The sequence below is a fragment of the Halichoerus grypus genome, chromosome 5 (assembly GCF_964656455.1).
Source record: "Halichoerus grypus chromosome 5, mHalGry1.hap1.1, whole genome shotgun sequence".
In the NCBI taxonomy this organism is placed as follows: Eukaryota; Metazoa; Chordata; class Mammalia; order Carnivora; family Phocidae; genus Halichoerus; species Halichoerus grypus.
In genome coordinates, this window is record NC_135716.1 from 152125782 (window position 1) to 152145551 (window position 19770).

At 37.1% G+C, this 19770-nt stretch overlaps 1 protein-coding gene across 4 annotated transcripts in view; it reads right to left on the reverse strand.

Annotated features, from left to right (window-relative positions):
- Positions 1 to 19770, reverse strand: part of MAST2 (microtubule associated serine/threonine kinase 2) — a 220883-nt gene that overhangs the window by 155318 nt on the left and 45795 nt on the right. The gene's annotated exons all lie outside the window — the stretch shown is intronic.

Below are 19770 nucleotides of genomic sequence, written 5' to 3' on the forward strand. Positions count from 1 at the left end.
TTTTCTTTAAATCTCTAAAGGTGGCCAAAAAAAACATTTCTACAGGAAGTGGTTCACAGACCTACAATCTGTGATCCTGATTTACAGAGGAGAATGCAGGAATTTAATTCAGAGATGATAAGGGAATGTAACTTTAGATTACTATTAGATTTCTAAGTGAAACAACTCCACGGACAAAATATATCCTGCTTAGGGAAAATGTGCCATTAAAATAAAGTCCAGGAAGAAGAGGAATGCTAAAGATCTGAGGCCAATTATCCTTCTCTGCAAAGATCTTCAAGATAATCATGATGACAGAATTTGAAAATTAGGTGCTACATAGGGAAGATGACCAGGAGGTTGATAGGTAGAAAAGGAGGAAAACAACACTCAGGAATGAAAAATGTCAGAGAAGATGAACAAATATGTTAAATATAAATCTCTCCCAATAAAAGGCAAAAGTCTGGTGTGGCTACAACATAGAACAGGAATATATATGGCAGAGAAAAAAAGAAGGTACACAAATAAGATAAATCATTCAATTTTCAAAGCCATTTAGTCTACTGACATGATGCAAATATTTAGTAGTACTAAGGACTGATGAGTATAAATTGCAGTTTCTCTACTTTTATTCAACTTCCCACAAAAGGGAATAAAAAACATCAGAAGGAAATCATTATGTTACATTTTTGTCCATATGTCATCATCTTTTTAAAAGTGAAATAACTTTTAAGAGGAAAAGGAGTGTTTGAAATCTAGCTGGTTCTTGAAGATTTTGCTTTTAAGGACTACAATCTAAACTGAATTACATTTCATATGAGGATTGTAATTTATTAGGACAGTTCATAATTTTCAAAATTAAAAAAATCCCTTGGGACGCCTGGGTGGCTCAGTCGTTGAGTGTCTGCCTTCGGTTCAGGTCACGATCCCAGGGCCCTGGGATCGAGCCCCGCATCAGGCTCCCTGCTCCGAGGGAAGCCTGCTTCTCCCTCTCCCACTCCCCCTGCTTGTGTTCCCTCTCTTGCGGTCTTTCTCTCTGTCAAATAAATAAATAAAATCTTTAAAAAAAAAAAAAAAATCCCAAGAAAGCTTTGTCAACAATGCTTCCCAGTATGCATTATGTTGTCATATGTTCATTAAAAGCCCCTGAACAATGGCAATTTTAAGCACTCTCATTTTTGAACATCAAAAGCAGAAAAGGGGTGGAAGAAACATTACATGGCTTTCACCTGAGGGCAATAACTTTACCAGCACAATAAATATTCTCAACTCAAAACCTGGGAAACTGGGCTCTCTTACAATGAAGCCCAATTACTGTGTCTGCCTTCTAGGTAAAAAATGCAGAAATGATGGCAGTCAAAGGAGTTGATAATAAAAATGTACTTATGGTAGCTAATCAGCTGGCCTTTCAAAGTTAAAATAAAATCATCTCCCATAAAGATGACTGGGAAATAAAGCAAATATAAAAGCACCTTCTTTCATCCACAAGGAACTTCAACCTCAAAAGTAGCAATAGGATGAAAGCTGACCCAAAGACCCAAACCTGAACCACTCTTCAAACAAAACAATGTCAATCCCTACACAGGATAGTCTCCTCTAGTCTAAGGGAAAGATGCTGCCACATAATCTCCCAGATGTCTAAAAGGACCTAAGGATGCTAGAAGTGTATGAACACGCACACTGAAACCACTACAGGCCTTTCTCTAATAAGTAGGAAGCCAGCTTGAGAATTAGGCCAATACACAGAGCAGAGAAGCAGAGCAAGACACTAGATCACTAGATTACCCAACTCTGAAACCCATCCAACCTCTGGATATCCATATTTGAGTCAATACCTCTTTTTAAGTATTTAAATCAGTCAGAGTTGAGTTTTCTGTTACTTTCAGATCCGAGTATCCAGACCTATATACCTAGCCTTCCACTTACAAGTTGTTTGTCCTTGAGGAAGTAACTAAGCTTCACAGAGCTGAAAAAATGGCCAGTCAGAAAATCTCCCACCGCCTCCACTGCTATCACCCCCAAGAAGATCTTTTTTTTTTTTTTTTTTTTTTAAGATTTTATTTATTTGCGAGAGAGACAATGAGAGACAGAGAGCATGAGAGGGAGGAGGGTCAGAGGGAGAAGCAGACTCCCTGCTGAGCAGGGAGCCTGATGTGGGACTCGATCCCGGGACTCCAGGATCATGTCCTGAGCCGAAGGCAGTCGCTTAACCAACTGAGCCACCCAGGCGCCCCACCCCCAAGAAGATCTTATGATGCTATCACATCATTAGATCTTCTTGCCTCTGGGGCGCCTGGGTGGCTCAGTCGGCTGAACGTCTGCCTTCAGCTCAGGTCATGATCCCAGGATTCTGGGATCGAGTCCCACATCGGGCTCCCTGCTCAGTGGGAGTCCGCCTCTCCCTCTCTGCCCCTCTCCCCTGCTCATGTTCTCTCTCACGCGCGCGCGCGCGCTCTCTTTCTCAAATAAATGAATAAAATCTAAAAAAAAAAAAAAGATCTTCTGGCCTCTACAATTTACTCTCAACATGACAGTGGAATACAGTATGGAAGGCATTAAGAGTTTTTCAAAATTTAACCATGGTTATTATGGCTACAATGTGGCAGAACTATAATTTGAAACAATCTTCTGTTTCTTCTTTAAAATTATCTGCACCTGAAAATGTGGATAAAACCTACGCGTCACCAACATCCTGATGACTGAAGGCCATAAGGTACAGCCTAACAATGGAGGGCACAAAACAGGCACACAGTAAATGCACCATTTTTCACACTGCCACCTCCCAGGAAACCTGGCAAAGAAAGCCAGAAGGGTCAAAGCAGGGTTGTCTCTTAGCGGATTTTCTGGAAAACTTTTAGGAACTCTAAATTATTCATCAAAATGCAGTTAGTAAGGCCCACACATTCATTTGGATTTTTATCTTCTAATCTGAGGTTATCCAGTAAATTACCTGTACCACTGGATACATTTTCACTTTTGTGTGTTTATACACACAAATCTAAAACTAACTTTTGAAGTTTACATTATAATTTACCTATTTAAAACAAATAATCTAAACTGCTGCTTTTCAAATATTACTTCTATTTCAGAATGTTCCAATGCAGTCTTTTGGAGAATGAACTGTAAAGTAATAAAAAATATTTGGTGGGAAAAAAAGGAGGCTGTAAGAAAATACCCTCCAGTGTGTGTAGTCTGGCAATTTGGAGTCCCCGCTAGATAGAAACAAAGACTCAGGAGGAAGGGCATCAATAAACAGGGTTAGCAGATACTGGAGACTGACTCAGTCACTAGGGAGAAAAATGACTGAGTCAACACAAAACAGGCACAGTAATTGAAAATATTCCCCACTCAACAAATAGGATTCCCTTTCTGAATTTAACTAAATTTAACTAAAAAGTTAAATAGAGATATAAATAGGCAATGCAATTAAATGTGCTTATAAAGCCAGCCATTTTTTATCAACAGCTACTTGAACATACATCACTATTTATGAGAGGTCTTCTGAGTACTTTATAAATACTTCTTAAAATATTCCCAAGAAATCAAATGAGAGATCTCATCAAAGCAACTGCCCTAACAGGAGAAATTAAAATAAGGCATTGACTTTTAAAGGCCGGTCATACTGGAAAAGTGCTGAATATTCAGCAAATGCTTCCAGGAGGCTTTGAATGCTCATAATACCATTAATAAGAAAGATAAATAATAAGAACTACAAATATCATAATCCACCTAAATTTTACCAATCCTGTATATTTTCTTTCTGAGCACTTTAAAGAAACCAAAATAACATTAATTTACGATCATTCAAAAGACCCAAAGTGCTTTGTATTAAAAAAAAAAAGTGCTTTACAAATGTCAAACAAAATAAAAATGAGAAATAGCTACATTTCACAAAGGGACCTTCACAGGTTGATTGTTGAGTTCGGTGTTTTATACTGAAACCTTCACTGTGTCAGTCCTTTAACACATTCAATGTTGGACTAAAGAAAACTGGCTCGTTCTTTATTAATAAGACCAAGACAGGATGATCTACTTTACAAAGTATGAAAAAATTAATCATAAAATTTAAAAGAAATGTGGTAGGTCTTCTTTTAGTGCTAAGGACATTCACTGAAACTCAGCTGAATGCTATCTATCAATCTCTCCATTTTTGCCTCATTATTATACCTTACTTACCTCTTCATGTGCCAAATTACCCATGACTTAAAGAGGAGAAGGCTTCAGAAACAGGTGTCAGATATATGGCTATACTGTATGTGTGTATATATGCATGCAAAGTGGTAATTTTAAAAAGTTCTGAAAACTATGTGTAGAGTCAAATATATTATTATACATATGACTTAATTAAGGAGGGGGAAGTGGGGAAGCAGGCACAGTGGTCAGGAGCAGAATATGTTTACTGTAAATAATCTGTCAACAGTAATGTCTAATATCAAAAATTAGGCCCGCGTCCTACAAAGGTATGATTTAATCGCACCACTCAGTTAATATAATGTAAGTAAGCGCAAGCAGCGTTTTTTCTATCAAAGTAGAAGGGTCTTAGACAATTTCTCTAATTATAACTATACATGATGGAATAAAGAGGAACTTAGTGGCATTCTACCTTGCTTCAAATGAATTAAATAAAATTGAAGCAATCCATTTAGTACATTTTCCAAAAGACACTAAGAGGAAGGAGATCAGTAAAAAGGCTTTCTGTTACTCACCTGTAACCCTCTCCTTCGCAGAATACTGGAATCATCCATAATAGATATCAGACAAAAAAAGCCACTCCCCAGACAGTCAACTACTAGTGTCTACTTGCTTACTGCTGGGTAAAGAGGCAAACAATCAATCCCTTTCTCCATGCTGTGCCCACTAACCACCACTCCACTAAATCAGTTCTCAGTCCAGTGTGAGTAGACAATCTCTGCCTCCCATCAGAGCCACGTCTTTCTTCACAGCAGTACAGACAGATCTCATCTGAATCACCACCAAAATAGGGGAAAATATTTCATATTTGTTTTTCTTTTCCAGGCATACCTCTTTGGTTAAAATATTTGAAGAACCAAGAAAAGGATAAAGGTCCCGGAAAAAAAATCCAATCTTTGATTTCCTGACTTCATTGCTTATTAAAAAGGTTTGGCAAGCAAAACAAGAGAATCTCCACCTGCAGCTACTGAGCTTTTAAAATCCATGTCACGTTTTCCTTTCCAAAAACAAAACCACTTCACATACCGTTTTTAAAAAGATAACAATTCTTCAGAAATACAAAGAAAAACATATTATTCTGACGCCTGTATTTTAGGCTGAGGCTGATTTAAAACCAGTTATTGTTCTGACTAAGTCGGCAAAATTCCTTTCATCCTTTGTATAGACAAAGCAAATGTCAGATTCTTTCGATACTGTCACAGGCTCTTTTGTTTCTTTATCTCTAGATACGCTGGTCTTCACTTCTTGGGCAGTCACGAAAGCCTCTTTCTTCAGGAGCTTAGATCACTGCTAAGGTCGGTTTCCCTGCTCTTTTATGTCCCGGAAGGGGCTAGCTAGTACACGTGTGGTGAGTCTGAGCATGGACGAATTCATTCATCTATTCACTGCTGATAGTACAGTCACAGGAAAAGCTCCCCATTCCACCAGACTTCTCAAAGGGCACAGCATGAAAAAGTCTAGTTTTACTCAGGCTAAATAATCTTGGGATCATTTCTTTGGTCACTGGCTGCCATTTTCAAGACTTCAGCCAAGTTTAAAGATGTTTCTAGTGTCTTAATTTATATTAGAAATATATATATATATATATTTTAAGAGTTCTATAGTGAAAGGTTAGCTCACATGGTAGGATTTTATTAAACACCCCATAAGCAATGTTTTAAACTTTCCAATTTTATAGGAATTTCCAGAATCCTAGTAAACACAGGGGAAACGCGAGGCAAGTTGGTGGTATTTCCAAAAAATCACACACACACACAAAAAAGATTGTTAGCAAAGGCAGTACTATATTTTTAGGAAGAGGGTTAAAACATTATTTACCAATTCATCATCATTTGTTCTTCAAACTATAGGACATACTATAAAAATTATTCACTCTCCTAAGGATTGCAGGAGATATTGATCCAAATTTCCTAATTTGACAAATAAAGGTATATATAAAGCACTGTTATATTCTCTATAGTATACAGAGTATATACATAAAAGTATATATAAAGGTATATATAGGGGCACCTGGGTGGCTCAGTAGTTAAGCATCTGCCTTCTGCTCAGGTCATGATCCCAGGGTCCTGGGATCGAGCCCCGCATCAGGCTCCCTGCTTGGTGGGAAGCCTGTTCTCCCTCTCCCACTCCCCCTGCTTGTGTTCCCTCTCTCGCTGTGTCTCTCTGTCAAATAAATAAAATCTTTTTAAAAAAATAAAATAAAAAATAAAAATAAAGGTATATATAGTATATATAAAGCAGGCTGTTATGGTCTCCTTAGAGACTATATATATTTTACTCCTTAGAGTAAATATAGCAATAACCATAAGACTGATTCAGTTTGCACTCAACAAGGAGAAAAGAAAAGCTGCTGCTCATATAATTATGGCAGCTGTACCATCAGTCTGGGGTTTAAAGGAAAGTTTATTTACAAAATCTTTTTCTGGTCTTCTTAAAACTGACTGTAAGAACAAGAACTAGCCATACTGCTGAAAATAGCACAAAAAACAGGATTCATCTTCCTTTCATTCAGCAACAAATTTCTAATCCTTCAACAACCAGTGTGGTCTTATGTTGTGAGAGCTAATAAATCCATATCTCCATGGACTCTTCCCATCTGCTGCTTTAAACCACTAACGGCTGGATTATGTCTATGGGGAAAACAAACACAAGACCTGAACAGACAGCTGATTTGCATTGGGTATACTATCCACTATATGAGTGTCTGCAAAGTCACAGGCTTTTAAAGCCATAGAACTTCTCTATCAAAATAGATTTTATTAACTAAATAAAACATATATCAGCAGAGACAAGGTAGGAATCGGTCTCCAATCAGTCCTAAGAAATATAAATGGTGCAGTCTGATAAACTGTTCAGACCAGAAATTCAAAATTCAAACTCTTTATTCATTTACAAATTCAGGAATCATTTATTATGCTAAGCACTGAGATGGGCATGGGGAAAGATTACCAAGATTAACACTACCATAAACTAATAATTCTATTCTAGAAGACCTCAAATCCAATGGAGAAGTCAAATATAAGCAAATAACTATGATACAATGGGAGAAATTCTATCAAAGATAAGACAAAGTGCTAAAAAAGGAATGTCATAGAGGGCTCAATTCATTACCTCAGGATATCTACAAAAAGGCTTCCAGTAGAAGTGCCAATCTGGTCACTAAAATTAATGTTACAGATTATCAGCCCTTGGCCATGATAGTCTCCCTTTCCTAAAATGTACACAGCTTAAAAATCCTCAACCAGTCCTTACTATCTAAAAAATTAGGTTAAAAAAAAAAAACTCCTCCTCTTGGCATTCAAGGCACCCCATAACACTGAAACAATAGATTGTATCTCCACTACTACCTTACTGTAACCTGATCCTTCCAATGAGGAAGAAAAACACACTGTTCCCTGAACACATCCCATCCTTCTCCATCTCACATTCTTTGTGGATACATAGGAATATAGTCATCTACCTTATAAGACTGTTGAAAGGAACAATTTAAACAACATATATCAATGATTCTTAACTTTTTTCACGATCTCTAATGACAAGAGTAGAGCGCACACTGCGCAAAATTTCCTTCCCCAACCTGGTTTCGTTATAAAGTTTCGTGTTCTGGGGGGCCTGGGTGGCACAGTTGGTTACGCATCTGACTCTTGGTTTCAGCTCAGGTCATGATCTCAGGATCCTGAGATTGAGCCCCAAGTTGGGCTCCACACTCAGCGTGGAGTCTGCTTGAGATTCTCTCTCCTTCTCCCTCTGCCCCTACCGCTCATGCTCTCTCTTTAAAATAAATAAATCTCTAAAAGCAAAACAAAAAAAAAAGTAGTTTCATGTTTTATTCTTAAAATTCATATAAATTTTGCACTCTCTAATCTAAGAAACCCTTATTTTTTAATATTAATATTGATAAATACTGATTAAATTGCAGGAGACCAAAGAAGAATAACCACAGAAATGGGGGAAAATAAAATGCTTAAGGAAGCCAAGAAAAGAGTGTTCAGAGAAGGCTGAACAAAAACAAATGCTGCCAGGAGACCCAAGAACACCTTTGAATTTACTGACATGAAAGTCAGCGGTGCCCTTTGTAAGAACAGTTTTGGGGTAGATGTGTGATAGGAGCAGAAGCCCAGTTGCAGTGGGTTACAGAATAAGTACGAGATGAGGAAATAAAGACAGAGAATCTATACAGCATTTCCAGCTTTTTCTATCCTTCACAGCCAAATTTCTCAAAAAGAAAAAAAAAAAGGGAATGGATGGTATTCAGAACATAAATAGAGATAGAAGGAATACTTCTTCCATTCTAATATTATAAAAAGCAGGTACAGGCAACAAAATATCTGTAATCTTAGTAGTAAAGAAGCTAAAGAAGTTTCCAAATTATAGCTATTTTCTCTGCGAAATAAAAAAGGAAATCGGCAGAGAGCAAAGAGATTGGTGATTTGAGAAGAGCAAGGAAATCTGAAGATAATGTAGAGAACAAGATGATGAGTTAAAGAAAAAGGTAGGACTGGTGAGCAATGCTGAGGACTGACTGACATTACCCATAATAATTTTATAGGGCCACCACTCTGTTCCACATGTGGCTTTTTTCAGTAGACTACAGTGACACAAAGGCAAAAGTTTTACCAGACTGATTTACCAGACTGACAAAAAATGGGACAAAAGATTTATGACACTGACTAAAGAGTTAAAGAGTTAATGGGCCATGGAATCAAAGCTAAAAAGGGAGGAAAGTAAAGATGAAAGAACAGGAAGAAATCAGAAGGATCTAACAGAGATACTGACAAGCCTAAGAACTGGTATGCTTTAAGAATAAGTACATGAAGGAGCTGAAATCTATTGAGCTGTGGTGAGGTTATCCAGCATTATGATTTTAGAAGGGGAATATTTCAGTGGTATGACAATGCATAAACTACAGTCCTGAAGACGGTACAAAGGTAGACTAGAAATAATGATGATAAGGTCCAGCAACTATGATGCTGGAATATTGATAGGGCCCACATGGTTGCTGAAGAAAAGATAATAAAGATAATAGTAGGAGTTGGGAAACTTATGCCTAATGATAGTATCTAACATGAAGGGAGGAATAATTAGAAGATTAGTAAATACAGCAGCCAGGGAAGGGAAGGGTTTAGACTTAAGGACTGCTAAGAAAATTTACCCTAATAGTTCACATTGAATTCTGCTTCAAATAAATTTGATTTATAAATGGATGTATTAATTTAACTGAAACCCTTTATTTCATAACTAAATGAAGTTAGGACCCAAGAAGAGAATGTAACATGCTTAGAAACTGTATGGTAGGAACTTGAACCCATGTTTCTGCTAGAACATGCATATTTAACTAAATAGAACAGATGGAGGAGGATTGCTTATCCTAGAAAAGACGAGCAGAACATCTTCATCAGTTATTCTACATTAATACGGTATTAATTAGACAGAGGGGTACCTGGGTGGCTCAGTCAGTTAAGTGTCCAACTCTTGGGTTCGGCTCAGGTCATGATCTCAGGGTTGGGAGATTGAGCCCTGTGTCAGGCTCCGTGCTCAGTGGAGAGTCTGCTTGAGATTCTCTCCCTCACCCTCTGCCCCACCTGCTCGTGCTCTCTCTCTCTCTCATAAATAAATCTTTTTTTTTAAAGGACTATTTGGGGGGCACATGGCTGGTAGAGCATGCAACTCTTGATCTCAGGATTATAAGTTCGAGCCCCACATTGGGTGTAGAGTTTACTTAAAAATAAAATCTCAAAAAAAAAAAAAAAAAAAGACTATTTAGCAATAACTAGGTTAAAACTAGACATCTGCACAAATAAAGTTGAATACATAAATTCTCAGAAGAGTTTGCATCTACGTATGTTCTCAACATAAATTATTATTCTTTCATTCATCAGAAAGGGAATATCTTATAACTACACCTCTATACGGAAAGCTATAAGGAGCTTTACATGGTGAACACGCCCAAGTAAGCACAATGAGAAAAGTCACTTTTTTACAAAACCTAAGCCCTAAAGGCAGTCTCAGAGGAGATTTTCTCACTAGACCTACCACGTCCTCTGCATGTGACACTGCACACAGCACAAAGCACAGAACCTGGAGCCTCTATGGTTCACATTCGTTCAACAAAGGATTCTTCTTTTTATTTGTAGAGGAGGAGGAGACACCCCTGAAGCACTTCTTTATTTGTTGGTTAAATGGAAACTCAGTCAGTCAAGTAAAATTCCTTCAAAATAGGTAGGCTTTTCATAGAGGAAAAATACGCTCCTCAGGGTAAAAAGACAACTGATTTTCTGATATCCCCTATTTTAGAATTTGCATAGGTTTACAGTTAAGATTCCTTACTCAAACCTCACAGGAAATCACTCTCTTTTGAAAGTAATCCTCCTTTCATTCATTTATTCTAAAATTAAGTATCCTCGGGCACCTGGATGGCTCAGTCGTTAAACGTCTGCCTTTGGCTCAGGTCATGATCCCGGGGTCCTGGGATCAAGCCCCGCATCAGGCTCCCTGCTCAGTGGGAAGCCTGCTTCTCCCTCTCCCACTCCCCCTGCTTGTGTTCCCTCTGTTACTGTCTCTCCTCTGTCAAATAAAATCAAATCTTTAAAATAAAATAAAGTCTTCTCCCTCTGACCCTCCCCCCTCTCATGCTGTCTCTGTCTCATTCTTTCTCTCTCAAATAAATAAAATCTTTAAAAAAATAAAATAAATAAATAAAAAATAAAATAAAATAAAGTCTTTAAAATAAAATAGGGGCGCCTGGGTGGCTCGGTCGTTAAGCGTCTGCCTTTGGCTCAGGTCATGATCCCAGGGTCCTGGGATCGAGCCCCGCATCGGGCTCCCTGCTCAGTGGGGAGCCTGCTTCTCCCTCCCCCATTCCCCCTGCTTGTGTTCCCTCTTGCTGTGTCTCTCTCTGTCAAATGAAAAAATAAAATCTTAAAAAATAATAATAATAATGTACCAATACCTGTATTTCTCAATCTTTCCTCAGCATTCTTAAATACACCTATGCATAGCAGTACGTGACATTAATAATACAATTAAAAGACTTTCTGTACAAGATTTAAAACAAAAACAGAACAAAACCTATAGCTATAACTTTTTTTTTTAATTTTTTTATTGTTATGTTAATCCCCATACATTACATCATTAGTTTTCGATATAGCGTTCCATGATTCATTGTTTGTGCATAACACCCAGTGCTCCATTATAGCTATAACTTTTAACTGGTAGTTTAACAATACCATTTTTTTATATATGTGATATTTTATGAAACACTTGCATAAACATTGTGTCATGTATTCTAACCCTCAACAAATTCAGTAAGATGTCTTTTAATAGTTCCAATCAACCAGTTTAAGTTAAAACAATTTTTAATTTTAAATGTCTTTTAAAAATATGAAACCCACTATTTTTTAAGGTTACATACCTTAAATTCTTTACAAATTTACAAATTATCACAGAAGATATGATTAAAGTGTTTAACAAATCCAAGTTAAAATTCAGCTCTGAATTTGTTCAGGCAAAAATAACTGGTCTGTTCTTTTGCTTCTCTCTTAAGGATGTTCGTGAGAACAAGCAACCAAACTGCTAATATCCTATTCAATCTCATGAAAATCTCTCAACTTTTAATATAAAATCTCTTATGAAACATTACCCTCATACTTTGAAAAGACACTAGGTGGCATTAGAAACATGTTCCTCTTACGAAAAAGAAGAAACAAAGAGTGCAAAAGAGAGCAATTCTCAAATTGACAGTGAATGATCTAAACTCCTATAAATCTTACTAAGTTGAATACTTCACTATCTTGCCCTTTCAGATATAAATTTTTCATGCTCTCCTACATTCCTTTTCATCCTCTGTACTTTCTTGCATGATTTAATCCACAGCTTCCAAATCCCTATCTATAGCTCTAAAACTGATCTCCTTTACTCTAGGTGTTTATTTCTAACTCTTAAAAGGATATCTAACAAGTGGATATCCACATTCAAAAGAATGAAACTGCACCTCCCTATTTCACACCATATACAAAAATTAACTCAAAATGGATCTGTGAAGTAAATATAAAGCTAAAACCATAAAACTCTTAGGAGAAAGCACAGGGGTATATTTTCATGACCTAGGATCTGGCAATGTATTCTTAAGACGGGAGACCAAAAGCACAAGCAAAAAAAGAAAAAAATTAGATTTCATCAAAATTTTTAAATTTTATACATCAAAAGACACTGTTAAGAAAGTGAAAAGAAAAATACAGAAATGGAGAAAATATCTGCAAATCATACATCTGATAAGGATCTAGCATCCAGAATATATAAAGAACTCTTACAATTCAACAACAACAAAACAACAAAATTTTTAAATGGGCAAAGTACTTGAATAGACATTTCTCCTAAAAATATACATAAATGGCTAAAAAAGCACATTAAAAAAAAGATGCTCGGGCGCCTGGGTGGCTCAGTTGGTTAAGCGACTGCCTTCGGCTCAGGTCATGATCCTGGAGTCCCGGGATCGAGTCCCGCATCGGGCTCCCTGCTCGGCAGGGAGTCTGCTTCTCCCTCTGACCCTCCTCCCTCTCATGCTCTCTGTCATTCTCTCTCTCAAATAAATAAATAAATAAAATCTTTAAAAAAAAAAAAAAAAAAAAAAAAGATGCTCAACATCATTAGTCATCAGCCATTTGATTTGCATCAGTCATGCAAATCAAATGAGATACCACTTCACACCCACCAGGATAGTATAATAAAAAATAACAATTTTTTTAGGGGCGCCTGGGTGGCTCAGTCGTTAAGCGTCTGCCTTCGGCTCAGGTCATGATCCCAGGGTCCTGGGATCGAGCCCCGCATCGGGTTCCCCGCTCTGCGGGAAGCCTGCTTCTCCCTCTCCCACTCCCCCTGCTTGTGTTCCCTCTCTCTCTGTGTCTCTCTCTGTCAAATAAATAAATAAAATCTTTAAAAATATATAATTTAAAAAAATAACAATTTTTTTTAATAGAAAATAAGTGTTGGCAAGTGTGTAGAGAAACTGGGAACCTTTGTACATTGCTGGTGAGGATGTAAAATGGTGTAGCAACTGTGGAAAACAGTTTGGCAATTTCTTAAAAAGTTATAGAATTATCATATGACCCCTCAATTCCACCCCTAGATATATACCCCAAAGAATTGAAAACAGTACTCAAACATGTATACATACACACATTTTCACAGCAGCAATATTCACAACAGCCAAAAGGCAGAAATATTCCAAATGTCCATCAACAGATGAATGGATAAACAAACTGTGTTATAGGGGCGCCTGGGTGGCTCAGTTGGTTAAGCGACTACCTTCGGATCAGGTCATGATCCTGGAGTCCCAGGATCGAGTCCCACATTGGGCTCCCTGCTCAACAGGGAGTCTACTTCCCTCTCTCATGCTCTCTCTCATTCTCTCTCTCAAATAAATAAATAAGAATCTATGAAAAAAAACTGTTATATACATACAATGGGAAATTATTCAGTCACAAAAAGAATTAAGTACTGATACATGCTAGAATGTAGGTAGACCATCGAAACATTATGCTAAGCCAAAGAAGTCAGACACAAAGGTTATATAGGGTATGATTCCATTTATAGGAAATATCCAGAATAGATAATGCAAGAGAGACAGAATGCATATTGATGGTTGCCAGAGGCTGAGTGGAAGTGGAAAGGGGGAGAAGTGCTTAATGGATAAGGGGTTTTACTTAGGAGTGACGGAAATGTTTTACAAATGGATAGAGGTGGTGGTTGCACAACACTGTGCATGTACTAAATGTTCACTAACTGTTCACTTTAAAATGGCTAATTTTATGTTATGTGAATTTCATCTCAATAAATTATTTTTAAAAGGATATCTAGAGGCGCCTGGGTTGCTCAGTGGGTTAAGCATCTGCCTTCGGCTCAGGTCATGATCCCAGAGTCCTGGGATCTGGCCTGCATCAAGCTCCCTGCTGGGTAGGGAGCTGGCTTCTTCCTCTCCTCCCCACTTGTGCTATCTCTGTCGCTATCTCTCTCTCATGAATAAAATCTTTAAAATGCATACGTACATACAAGGATATCTATACCATATGACCTGTCCTCAATATGCTAAGAATCAAACTCATTAATTTCCTCTCCCAACTTGTTTTTGTTCCTATATACCCAATTTCAATTAAAGGTACCACTATCTAACCCTCAAAGTTGTAAATGAATTCATTCTTATTTCTTGATTCTCTTCTATCTAATCCAGCAGTTTTCCATGAGTATAACCTATATTATAAATAACTGCTTCTATTACTATTTAAGGTACCTAAAGGCATGCAAATAAAGAGTAACATTTAGTTCATACTTATGACAAATCTGGCACTATGTTATTTTACATGGATTGTCTCATTTTATCCTAATAACTCCATGAGAAAGCCCTATAATTATCTTGATTTTAAAGATGAGAACACAGAAGATTAAAGTTCAGTGACTTCCCTTGGTTTATATGATTACTAAGTGTCAGGACAAGAACATGGAATATAGGCCTACAGCTTTAGCTAGTATTTACTTCCTTTGTAAAGTAGAAGGCATTCACAATCATTTCATTCCCATATATTTTCTTGAGTAGGAATTAGAAAAGTAGAAACTAATGGGTAAACCCAAAGGAGTTATTTGCAAGTATCACTTATCATGACTTCTGGATTTTTATCTCCAAAGGAGGTAGTGATACATATTTTTTAAATCCAAACAACAAAACCTATTACCTCTTCAACAGTTTAACAATGTTAAATGTTACAAATGTGCCTCATTGTAGATGCACTTCATTTTGTCTCTATCCCATTAAAAATTAATACTCAACAGCAAAAATGTTTCTTTGTGATAAAGTCAGATTTTTTCCCTCTTATGACTTGTGCTGCTTTTTGTACTCTAAGAAACATTTACCTCACCCAAAATCACAAAGACTTTCTCCTGTGTTTTCCTTTACATGTTTTATTATCTTATCCATTTCAAGTTAATTTTTGTATATAGCATGAGGTAAAGGTCAAAGTTCTTTTTTTTTCCCCATGTAAATTGTTCCAGCAACATTTGTTAAAAAGACTATGTTTTCCCTATTTAATTACATTGGCTTTTCCCGGACTTTCTGGACTTTCTATTCTGTTCCAGTGAACTACATGTCTATCTTTATACCAATATCACACTGTCTTGCTTACTGTACCTTTATAGAAAGTCATAAAATTGGGTGAAGTGATTCCTCTAAGTTTGGTCTTCTTTTTCAATATTTTGGTTATTCTAGGCCCTTTGCATTTCAATATAAATTCGAAATCATCTTGTCACTTTCTGAAAAAGACTGTTTGGGTTTTTAATAGGACTGTATTGAATCTATACATCAGTAGGAGGAATTTACATCTTGATATCGAGTCTTCCAATTCATTAACATATCACTCCATTTAGGTCTTCTTTAATTTCTCTCAGTAATGTTTTATAGTTAAAATGTACTGATCTTACAAATATATTCTTAAGTTTATATTTAGTTATTACATATTTTTAAGCTATTGTAAATAGTAATGATTTTTAAATTTCAATTTCTAATTGTTCATTGCTGGTATAGAGAAATACAATTGATTTTTGCTTTTTTTCATATATAGATTTTTGTATAAAACACGGATAAGAAAATGAAAATGTGAGCCACAGCAGGGAGAAAATATTTAAAAGGATATTATCTGATATACAACTAGTATTGGAACAGACAAAGAACTCTTAAGACTCAAAAATAAGACCAACAAAAGATTTGAACAGATACCTCATCACAGAAGATATATGAATGGCAAATAAACACATAAAAAGTAATTCAACCTCATTAGTCATCAGAGATGCAAATTAGAAGCAAATGTTAGTGGAAATGCAAAAATGCCACTTTGGAAAACAGTTCGGCAGTTTCTTATAAGGATTAACATACACTTGGGGTGCCTGGGTGGCTCAGTCGTTAAGTGTCTGCCTTGGGCTTGTGTCATGATCCCAGGGTCCTGGGATCGAGCCCTGCGTCAGGCTCCCTGCTCCATGGGAAGCCTGCTTCTCCCCCTCCCACTACCCCTGCTTGTGTTCCCTCTCTCGCTGTGTCTCTCTCTGTCAAATAAATAAAATCTTAAAAAAAAAAAAAAAAAAGATTAACATACACTTACTCTATATCCCAGCAATCTCATTCCTAGGTATTTATCAAGCAGAAACTAAAGCATAAGCCCACACAAATACCTCTACACAAACTTTCATAGGAGCTTTCTCAGTAACAGGCAAAAACTAGAAACAATCCAAATGATCAACTGATGAATGGACAAAGTCTGATTATACCCATGCCAAAGGAATACTTTCAGCAATAAAAAAAACTGCTGATACTGAAAACAATGTGAATGAATCTCAAAACCATTATGCTAAGTAAAAGAAGTCAAGACAGAAAAGATTACATACTACATACTTCCATTTATATGAAATTCTGGAAAAGGCAAAAATCACAGGGACAGAAAACAGATCAGTGGTTGCCAAGGGCTAGGGGAGAGAACAGACTGCAAACAAGAGACAGGGAATATTTTGGGGTGATAGAAATTTCAATACCCTGATTTTCCATACCATATCATGTTTGGTGGTAGTCACAACTATATACATCTGGGAAAATTCATCAAATTGTACACTTAAAATGGGCGAATTTTATCCTATGTAAATTATACCTCAATACAACTAATTATGATATAGATACAGAGATCTCCAACTCTCACAGTAGAAAATGCAAAGCTACAGCTACAGAAAGGTAAGACTGAAAGGGGAAGTTGCTCAGTTTAGAATCTCTTTATAACACAGAAGTGGGTAAAAGAAAAATCTATGGGTATTGCTCTTTGAAGTCATTATGTGATAATTAAAGAATAATCATGTCCATCAAGAGATGAATGGATAGGGGCGCCTGGGTGGCTCAGTCGTTAAGCGTCTGCCTTCGGCTCAGGTCATGATCCCGGGGTCCTGGGATCGAGCCCCGCATCGGGCTGCCCCCTCAGCGGGAGCCTGCTTCTCCCTCTCCCACTCCCCCTGCTTGTGTTCCCTCTCTTGCTGTGTCTCTCTCTGTCAAATAAATAAATAAAATCTTTAAAAAAAAAAAAAAAAAAAGAGATGAATGGATAAAGACGATGTGGTATATATATGTATGTATATATGTATGTATATATACACATAGATAGATACACACACACACAAACACACACACACACAGAATATTACTCAGCCATCAAAAACAATGAAATCTTGCCATTTGCAACAACATGGATGGAATTAGAGGGTGTTATGCTAAGCAAAATAAGTCAGAGAAAGACAAATACCATACGATTTCACTCACATGTGCAATTTAAGAAACAAAACAGATAAGCATAGGGGAAAGGAAGGAAAAATAACATAACATGAAAAATAAAACAACATGAAAACAGGGGTTCCTCCCCAGCCGCTTGCTGGAGGGGAGATTGCGGGGTGGGGGGGATAGGGTAAGTGGGATGGGCATTAAGAAGAGCACTTGATGTAATGAGCACTGGGTGTTGTATGCAACTGATGAATCACTAAATTCTACCCCTGAAACTAATACACTATATGTTAACTAAATTGAATTTACATAAAAAAACTTTTTTTAATCATAAAGATCTAAAAATACATAATAAAGTTTAACCATATTTCAAATGCTTTTTAAAAAAAGAATGATATGAAAAGGTTCTAAGTAGTATCATGGATTTTTAATTCCTTTAAAAGTGTACCCCAGGGGCGCCTGGGTGGCTCAGTTGGTTAAGCGACTGCCTTCGGCTCAGGTCATGATCCTGGAGTCCCGGGATCGAGTCCCACATCAGGCTCCCTGCTCAGCGGGGAGTCTGCTTCTCCCTCTGACTCTCCTCCCTCTCATGCTCTCTGTCTCTCATTCTCTCAAATAAATAAATAAAATCTTTAATAAAAAAAATAAAATAAAAAATAAAAGTGTACCCCATATATGCCCACCTCAAAAATACAATAACAGGGGTGCCTAGGTGGATCAGTCAGTTGGACATCTGACTTTCTTTTTAAGATTTTATTTATTTAGGGGCGTCTGGGTGGCTCAGTTGGTTAAGCAAATGCCTTCAGCTCAGGTCATGATCCTGGAGTCCCAGGATCGAGTCCCGCATCAGGCTCCCTGCTCAGCAGGGAGTCTGCTTCTCCCTCTGACCCTCCCCGCTCTAATGCTGTCTCTCTCATTCTCTCCCTCTTAAATAAATAAATAAAATCTTAAAAAAAAAAAAAGATTTTATTTATTTATTTGAGAGAGGGAGAGAGAGAGAGGGAGAACACAGAGGGAAAGGGAGAAGCCGAGAGAGCTGATCAGAGAGCCCAATGTGGGACTCGATCCCAGGACCCTGAGATCATGATCCAAGCCAAACGCAGACACCTAACCAGCTGAGCCACCCAGGCACCCCAACGGCATCTGACTTGATTTTAGCTTGAGTCATGATCAAGCCCCTGCAATGGGCTCTGTGCTCGGCAACAAGTCTGCTTGAGATTCTCTCCCTCTGTTCCTCCCTGCTATTCGCACTCTCTCACGTTCTAATAAATAAATCTTAAAAAAATGAGAATTTTAAAAATGCAATAATAAAAGCCTTAAATAATCAAAGCCACTAAACACCCACTAGAATGACTATAATTTAAAAAAAGAAAATAACAAGTATTAGTGAAGATGTAGAGAAATTAGAACTCTCATACATTGTTGGTGGGAATGCAAAACAATGCAGCCACTGTGGAAAACAGGTTAGGGCTGGGATGAAGGTAGAATGGAGAGTGACTGCTTAATGGATAGAGGTTTTTCTCTTAGGGTGATAAAATGTCTTTGAACTTGACTTAACTCCAAAGTTCAATCTGGTGTTGAGCTTTGGTTCTTTAAAGCTTACTTTTCTCTCTGTTAAATCTCATTTGCTGGTTCCTCTTGAGCCATCATTTCTGTTTGTGAGATTCTGACTGAACGTATTCAACATGGAAAATGTGCCATCACCATATGTGAAAAGTGTTCCTTCTATGTGTTTATTAAAGAAGTTGATGAAAATGATTATTAAGACAAGGACAAGAATAGAGATCTGTGTGACATCATTTGAGACTGGTACTGACACATTAAAAATCAACCTTCTTTTGCAGACATTATACTTCAAACAAGTATTAATCCAACGAGCTGTAATATTAGCAAATATGTTCCAAAAAGTTCTTTACTCATTTAATAAGAAATTATACATTGCTTACTATGCGCCACATATAATGCTACATGTAGATTAGAAACATGATGATGGAGAGTCATTCTTTGCAAATGATCATTTCTATTGTTAAAAAGAAAACCACAGGCCCAAAATGGCATCACTTAGGTTAAGGCCTCAAGTCAGTAAACCAAGACTTAATACCTAACTGCAGTTTCAACCCCCAGGAATATAACCTTTAACCCATCTACATGGACTTTCCTGGTCAATACTAGGAAATTTACTAATAGACTCCTATTCCCCTTAAAAGGGCAACCTTGCCTAAATAATGCATTCCCTGCTAATAAATTCCTTTCTTCTGTCTTAGTATGCCCTCTTCCTGCCTTTAAAAACCTTTTTCTTGCTTAAC